Genomic DNA, 8,088 nt, shown 5'->3' with positions numbered 1-8,088 from the left:
TGGCCTCCTCAACTACAAGCCCCAGCCGGCCCCTCCTCTTCTCCGTGGGCCGAAGCCCGCGAGGTGATGCCCAAGGCCTTTTGCCCCGTGTTTTCACTCTGGATCTGTAGTTTTCATGTGTGCATATTCGTGATGGTGTAACATTGTGCTCGATGCTCCGTTTTGCGCATATGATATGTCGAAATGTTCATCTCAGAGTGCTCTTCATGATGGCTGCATTTGCATTCATGTTACTGTTCATCTTGATGCCTTAATCATCATTGCCAAACTCCTAAGTGATATAAACTGCTGAAAACTACTGCTTGTTAACATTATTTAGGCATCTTGTGAGTGGTATAACTTTGTTTCTATCGATCATATGATGATGATCTTGATATGCACATGTTCTTCTCTTAATGCTCTACATGTTCGTGCGCTTTGCATTTATGTTAGGGTGCATCTTGATATCTTAATCTCTATTGCAAAAGTGCATGTTGCTGTTAACTGCTTAAAACTGTTATAACTTGTCATTTTGTCATTTATATATATTTTTATGTGTTTTTCTTTTGAGCATAATGTCTACATGTTTTAGGAGGAGAATTATGACTTCTTTATTGTGGTTCAATACATATATTTTTTTATTCCGTGTAGTGAGAGCATCAAGCTTGTGAAGTGGGCTACTTGCTGTTAATGTTCTACCAAGGCTGATTCTATAATTTCAGGATGCCATGTTTGCTTGATGCTACCAATTAATACATACATAATCTGGAGATTCTTAGTTGACATATTGTGATGTCCATGTTATGCTCTATCATCCAATGACTTTTTATGCCTCATGTATGTCCTGTAGCATATGTTTTCATTGCCACCAACATGCCTATATGCTGTTCCAGATTTCTGTTAACTTCATGATGCCATGTCGTGAGCTTGATATTAATTAATCTATACCTCTATTGGAGATTCCCCAATTACATTATTTGAAGTATGATATGAGTGATTTGTCCACATGCCTTGTTTGTTAATTTTACATATCATATGCCTCTATTACATGCTTGCAAACATGCTACCATAATATTGCTGCTTTACATTTGCTGAAACTGTTTCAACATTCAATCTTGTCTTGTTGGTTCCCACTAATCCATGAGCCATATGTATATGATGCCTTGATGTTATTTTCTCTTTGTTATGTGTACTTTGATTGCATGCCCTTGGTTGCCATGTATAATTGCTGTAGCATCTTTGTTTCATAGCTCCAACATGTCATCATATTAACTCTGCTCATGTATATGTCCCTGTGTTATAAAGTTGCATTTTTCTTTGATCATATTGGTTTAATCTTGATTCCTATGAACATGGACCTTAAGGATATTTGAAGTATGCTATCTGTACATGAAGTGCATGTCAAGTTTGTTCTCATATGGTTCTTGTAGCATGTTGTTTTGATGTTTGCAAAATTCCTACTTGCTGTTTTCGACAGCTTGTCCTTTAAATTTGTTTCGTATGTATGTGTTGAACCGTTGCTCCGTTTAGGAAATAACTTCGAAATAAATGAACTTTATATGTAAATTGACTAGAATTTAGTGTAGATCATCTTGATGCATCCTAACTTGCTGTTTAAATACTTGAACATAATGTGTTATTCAGATCTGGACCAATTTCGAAATTTGCATATGAGGACTTGTCGGAATTATTATATGTTGTTTTCGGCCTCATTTAAACTTGCTTCGATGTGTTGTTCTTGTATGCATCATCTCTTGCCATGAGTAGCATATTATAGCCTTGTCATGCGGCATACTTGCTATGCTTCATGTCATGTTTATGTGTTGTGTGTTTACCATGTTGTTTGCTTCTTTCCAGTTGTGCTTCTTCTCGATAGTTCCTGTTTAGTTGCGATCGTGAGCTTGTAATGGGATAAGTTGGGACAACCCTATAGGGTTTAATCTTTTGAGAGCCGTGCCCCGCGGTTATATGGCAGATGGGAGTTTTTAATATCCGGTTGTAGCGAACTTTACGCCAGATTCAAATTAAAATACACCAATCGCGTGTGTAACGTGATGGTCTCTTTTCGGGTGGGTTTGATAAGAGAACACGGTGGGGTTATGTTTGAACGTAAGTAGTTCAGGATCACTTCTTGATCATTACTAGTCTGCAACCGTTTGCGTAGCTTCTCATATCATTCTTGTATTCGTAAGTTAGCCACCATACATTCTTAGTCGGTTGCTGCAACCTCACCACTTATCCGTTCCATACCCATTAAGCTTTGCTAGTCTTGATACCCATGGTAATGGGATTGCCGAGTCCTCTTGGCTCATAGATTACTACAACAACTGTTGCAGGTATAGGTAATGCGATGATCATGACGTGAGAGCGATGCTTTCTTGTTTTGGAGTTCTTCTTCCGCTTCTTCTTCATTCAAGGGTTAGGTTCCTGGTCGGCAGCCTGGGCTAGCAGGGTGGATGTCATATGAGTTTCTATTTGTGTTTCATCCATAGTCAGATGTTGCTCTTATGTATGATGTTGTTGTATTCATGTGTCATTGTATGCCTTTTGTATGTATCCCCAACTATTATGTAGTGGTACGATGTAATGATATCCACCTTGCAAAATCATCTCCAATATGTGCTTCTATCCTTGGTGGGACCTTCGAGTTCCTTTAGGATAGGGTTGCATATTGGGAGTGACAAGTTGGTATCAGAGCCTCGGTCGACCATAGGAGCCCCCTTGATTGTTCGTAGCATGGCCGTTGTCGAGTCTAGAAGAAAACTGTTTTCGGAGTCTAGTTATATTGGAGAGTAGGAATTCTTTTTAGTCCTCATCCCCTTCGTCGCTCTAGTGAGGAATCTTAACGTAGGTGTTTTGATTTACTCCTCTTCCCTTTCATATTTTCCTTAGGATCACGCGGTTAGTTTTCCCATCGTTGGTTCTCAGCTCTTTTAATCCGGTGCTTTTCTCGTTAGATTGTGTCAGGACCCCGACTCAATGCCACATCGATCTAGCATGTAACACCTCATATCACTTTGCGGCCTCATGCACGGTATCCCCACGGGTGTCGCCTTACCTTTGCCCGGGACCGTTTGCGCCTTTTGGCACACGTATATGATAGTGTCGCTAGCATCCATATGATAAGGAGCCCGGGCTGACATGGCTAGTCGTAGACCCAAAGTGGCACAAACTTACAGGGACATGCATCCATGACCCAGCATCGAACGTGTTGGTCATCAGCGAGTGAATCCAGGCTGTAGCGCTGGGCTAGCAGGACTCCGGTGAACCGGGCTGTAGCGGGCTAACAAGACTCCAGAATTCATCACGTGACATTTCCCCGAGGGGACAGACACAGGAACAAAGAAGGACACATGCCGGCCAGCCTAAGTGTTCCGGAGCAGTAGCAAGCTACCATGGCTTAGTGGAAACACTAGGAGACATTTCCCGGTAAGGGAGGCTACTAAGGATAAACGACTAGATAGTCAGATCCCACACATACCAAGCATTTCAAAAACATACACACAATATGCTCGATATGTGCAAATACAACATGGCATCACAACATGACTCTACAACTCAAGTATTATCCAATAGGCTCCGAGGAGCGAGATATTACAAACATGAGTCTCATGACCCAACATTCAGAGCATACAAGTCAAAGCACAAGCGGAAGCTCAACATGTCTGAGTACAGACATCTACAAATGAAAAAGGCTGAGAAGCCTGACTATCTACTAGATCCTGCTGAGGGCACAAGATCGTAGCTGAGGTAACAAGCTAAACGTCGAAGTCCACGCGGTACTACTAGCGAGACTGAAGTCTCTCTGCAAAAACATAAATTAAGCAACGTGAGTACAAATGTACCCAGCAAGACTTACATCAGATCTATCTACATATGCATCATTATCAACAAAGGGGTGGTGGGGTTTAACCGCAGCAAGCCAGCTTTGACTCGGTGGCTATCCTGAACTACGACTGCAAGTAACTCTTTTGAGGTGGCGCACACGAGTCCACATATTCACCATAACAATACACCACTATGGATCCGCTCCCGTCTCCCTACGAGAACGCCATCCATAACACTCACACTTATCTTGCGCATTTTAGGGTATCCACTTTCACTTGTCTATGAACTATGCAAGGGGTCCAAGTTTCCATATCCGAGGAATCCGGCTATTCGAATAGATAAAGATAACCCTGCAGGGGTGTACTTCTTCACACACGCTCTCACTACTTACCGTCGTTTACACGACATGTACTCGGCAACCTTCAAGCAGAAGCCCAGCGAGGGTGTCGGCCACGACCTAACTAATCACACAAGTCTCTCGTCCAGGTTTATCGCCTATTCGGGTTCCATCCGCAAGGAGATCCGGCCGGGGTGTCGCTCACGGCCCCAAACGATGTGAGCAGGGTTCCCAAGCCCACCATCCGGGTGCCACTTGGTACACCGTGCCACTGTGCCTAGTCTATCCCAAGCCCACCTGTACCGGGTGCCACTTGGTAGACTACTAACACTACCTACAAACACCAAAAACTAGTTGCAACTCCTGGACAGAGATCATGTTGATTAATAAGTCGAGAGGGGTCGAGTTACCGGAACCCAATGTGTGGTAGTAACTGTTCATGGATCACAAACACAAAACTCAGTTCCTGAGGACGGCTGCAATGAGACAACCCACCATGTACTCCTACATGGCCTCTCACCGCTACCTTTACCAAATCGTGTTCACACACTTAGCTCTCAACGGTAGGACATGTTCACACACCTCCAATTCATTCCCGATGAATCAGACCTGACTCAACTCTAAGCAGTAGCAGGCATGACAAACAAGCATGAATGAGTAGGCACATCAGGGCTCAAACAACTCCTACTCATGCTAGTGGGTTTCATCTATTTACTGTGGCAATGACAGGTCATGCAAAGGATAAAGGGGTTCAGCTACCGCAGCAAGTAACAGATGAATCGTTGTTGTCCTAATGCAGTAAAAGAGAGCAGGAGCGAGAGAGTGGGATTTTATCGGGATGAATAAGGGGGTTTTGCTTGCCTGGCACTTCCGAAGATAGTATAGCTCTTCATCAGTGTCATCGAACTCATCGTCGGTACATCGTCTACTGAGAGGGGACAATCACCGGCAATAGAGAAGGAACACAATCAATGCAATGCAACAATATGATGCATGAGTGTGACATGGCAATATGTTGTTGTTTGAGCTAATGCAACTAGCAACCAGATTAAATGAAGTTGGTTTGAATCCAAGATTCAAATTCAAACTCCATATCTCGATATTTAAATGCCTTTAATATGATTTGTGCTAAACAGCAACTATAAGTTTTTTCTAACATGCATGAAAATGATGCAGATGGATAGATTGGATTTTTCTGATAATTTTTCATATATAATTTATTTCATTTGGAGTTACGGTTGATTTTATATGAATTTTAGAAGTTTGGGATATTTTCTGGAATTTCCTGAATAAGAATAATTCCAATAATTGAATTAATGCGTCAGCATCGCGTCAGGGTGACGTTAGTGGTCAACGGGGCTGGTCCAAGTCAAACCTGACGCTGGGACCCACTGGTCAGAGACTAGACTAATTAACAGAGACTACTAGTGCTAACTTAATCCTAACTAAAAGTGTCAGTGGGCGTGGGCCCACATGTCAGTGATACAAAGTTTAGTTAGCGAGGTGATTAACCTCTAACAGTGGTAATTAGCACTAACTAAAACCTAAACTAACTCTAGTCAGAGGCCGGCCCCACGTGTCATCGACACAGGGGGGCCCAGTCGTGGTCAAAGTGGGTCAAACCCACCGGCGACTCGACGCCGGCGAGGCCTGAGACGGTGGCGTGGCTCGGAAAACGCCCACAGGGCACGGACGAGGCCGTTCGTGGGCTCGTTCGAGAGCTCTCGTTGGCGCGCGTCGAGTGGTGGTGGTGGCCAGACCTATGGTGGCCGGAGCCGACGACGGCGAGCTCCAAGGCGGCGGCCGGAGTTCAGGTGGTCGCGGGATCGGTGTTGCAGCTCGCAAGCGAGCCATCTGATGCGCTGGGTCTGCTCTACGGGGTGCTACGAGCGTGTTGGAGTCGCCGGGGTTTCCAAATGGTCACCGGAGCTGCGTTGACGGTGAGCTCGGCTGGTGGCGTGCTGCGGGCAGCAAGGGGGCGACGGCTACGGCGAGCAAGAGGCAGCAGGGTTAGGGGGGTTAGATGCAGGTGCTCACAGCGAGTCCAAGGAGCACGGGGGAGAGGTCGGGGACGTCCGGTAGCTCCCGAATCGGCGGCGATGAGCTTCGGTGGCCGGCGACGGAAACGGCGATGGTGGCGGCGTTGCAGCGCGTCTGGGACCTCGTGGCTCGGTGGAGAGGAAGAGGGGGTCGAGGCGGAGCCTCTGGGCGCAACGACGAGGCGAGGCAGTGGCTGTGGCCACGGCGGTGCTCGTTGGTGGCGACGGCGGCGCTCGGGTGCGAGAGGGAGAGAGAGCAGAGGGAGGGGGGGCACGGGAGAGAGTGAGATCGTCCAGGTGGGGTGCGGGGCGCTCCGTGGCATCATCTAGGAGCACCGGGGGGGAAGCCAGGCAGACAGGGAGGGAGGAGGTGGCTGGCGCGGGGCTGCCACGCGCCTCCGTCCTTCTGGCAAGGGAGGAAGACGACAGGGAGGAGGCGGTGATGGGCTGGGCCGCTGGAGTTGGGCCAGGTGGGCTGCGAGGTGAGCGCCAGGTAAGATTCCCTCTCTCTCTCTCTCTCTCTCTCTCTCTCTCTCTTTTAATTCCATTTTCTATTTTCTGCAATTGTTTTGGCCTTATTAAAAATGCCAGAGCATTATTAAAAATCCTGATGATATTTGTGGCACTGTTGAAATTATTTCCAACAGCCCTCATCTAGTTTCAGAATTATTAGAGCATTTAAAAATATTTATAAGATTTAAATGCCCCAATTCAAATACAATATGAGTTAATTCAAAAATCCAGAAATGACCTATAAATATGTTCATCATTTTTGGCAGAGGTTTTCACCTTTATCAGAAATCATGAACATTTTCAAAGGCATTTTGGGTTTATTGAAAATGATTTTATTTGAGCCTATTTGAATTCATTTGGTCCTAGGGTTTAAACAATCCCCATTTCAGGTTTAACTGAAATTTAAACATGATGCAACACATGACTAGCTAGCTCAGAGCAAACCAGAAGCTAGGGATGTGACAACTCGCCCCCACTAAACAAGAATCTCGTCCCAAGATTCAAGCGTAGGGTAAGGGTAAGATGAAGGGGGACGCAAACTAACACAATCTTCACGATCCAGGGTGCACTTCATCAGCATGTTGAATCGATCACCATCTTGTCTCGTCATCTTGCTCTGAGAACTCCAACTTACATGACAAGAAGAGGAAAGGAAAACTCTAGAAAAATCGATCTTCTCAAAGACTGAACAACTCAGGGTCAAATCATGGGATGAGACATTGACACATCTCTCGAGCTGAGACACGAAGCATACATCTGAAGAAATGGAGTGAGACAGATGACGAGGGCTCGCTAGGTAGACAACAATTCCACACTTAAGAAGGTGGTAAACGATTGTCAACGTAGCAAGGAGTTGAGTTGCCATGATACCATAACGGGGCACCTTAGGGAAGGTGACTTGTAGAAATATCCCCTTAAGTGGCAAAAAGAATTACCTTTGATTTAGAGATCATTGAGATTCTTTATACCAGCCTAAGGCAATTCTCGAGCGTTCATTTGGAGGGGGTCGGTAGAATGACACGCTTGGATTAGAATGGATGATGTGGATTACCTTGTTGAAAACAACACAAGGGATGACTTTAGTAACTGAGGAGAAGCTCAACAGTAGAGAGTGAGTCCACTGTTTGAAAAGTTATAGCATAATCGAGGAAACTGAGAGCAATCCTAGTTAGTGCCGATGATAACACCTAGTGCTTGCGCGTGCTCTCAAGAACTTGAGCATTTCCATATCCATCAAGGTTTTACCAATATCCGTGTCAAGGACCCTGGCAACACAACGTACTACCATGATGAATGCCGGTAGAAGATGCAGATGCAAAGGAGGATAACACCTTCTCAGATTTCACCTTGGCGGGCCAAGGGGACAAAATCTGGATGATCGACCGAGAGACA

The sequence above is a fragment of the Triticum dicoccoides genome, chromosome 3B (assembly GCF_002162155.2).
Source record: "Triticum dicoccoides isolate Atlit2015 ecotype Zavitan chromosome 3B, WEW_v2.0, whole genome shotgun sequence".
NCBI classification, from domain to species: domain Eukaryota; kingdom Viridiplantae; phylum Streptophyta; class Magnoliopsida; order Poales; family Poaceae; genus Triticum; species Triticum dicoccoides.
The sequence above is the reverse complement of the archived record's forward strand: the minus strand, read 5'-3'. Positions refer to the sequence as shown.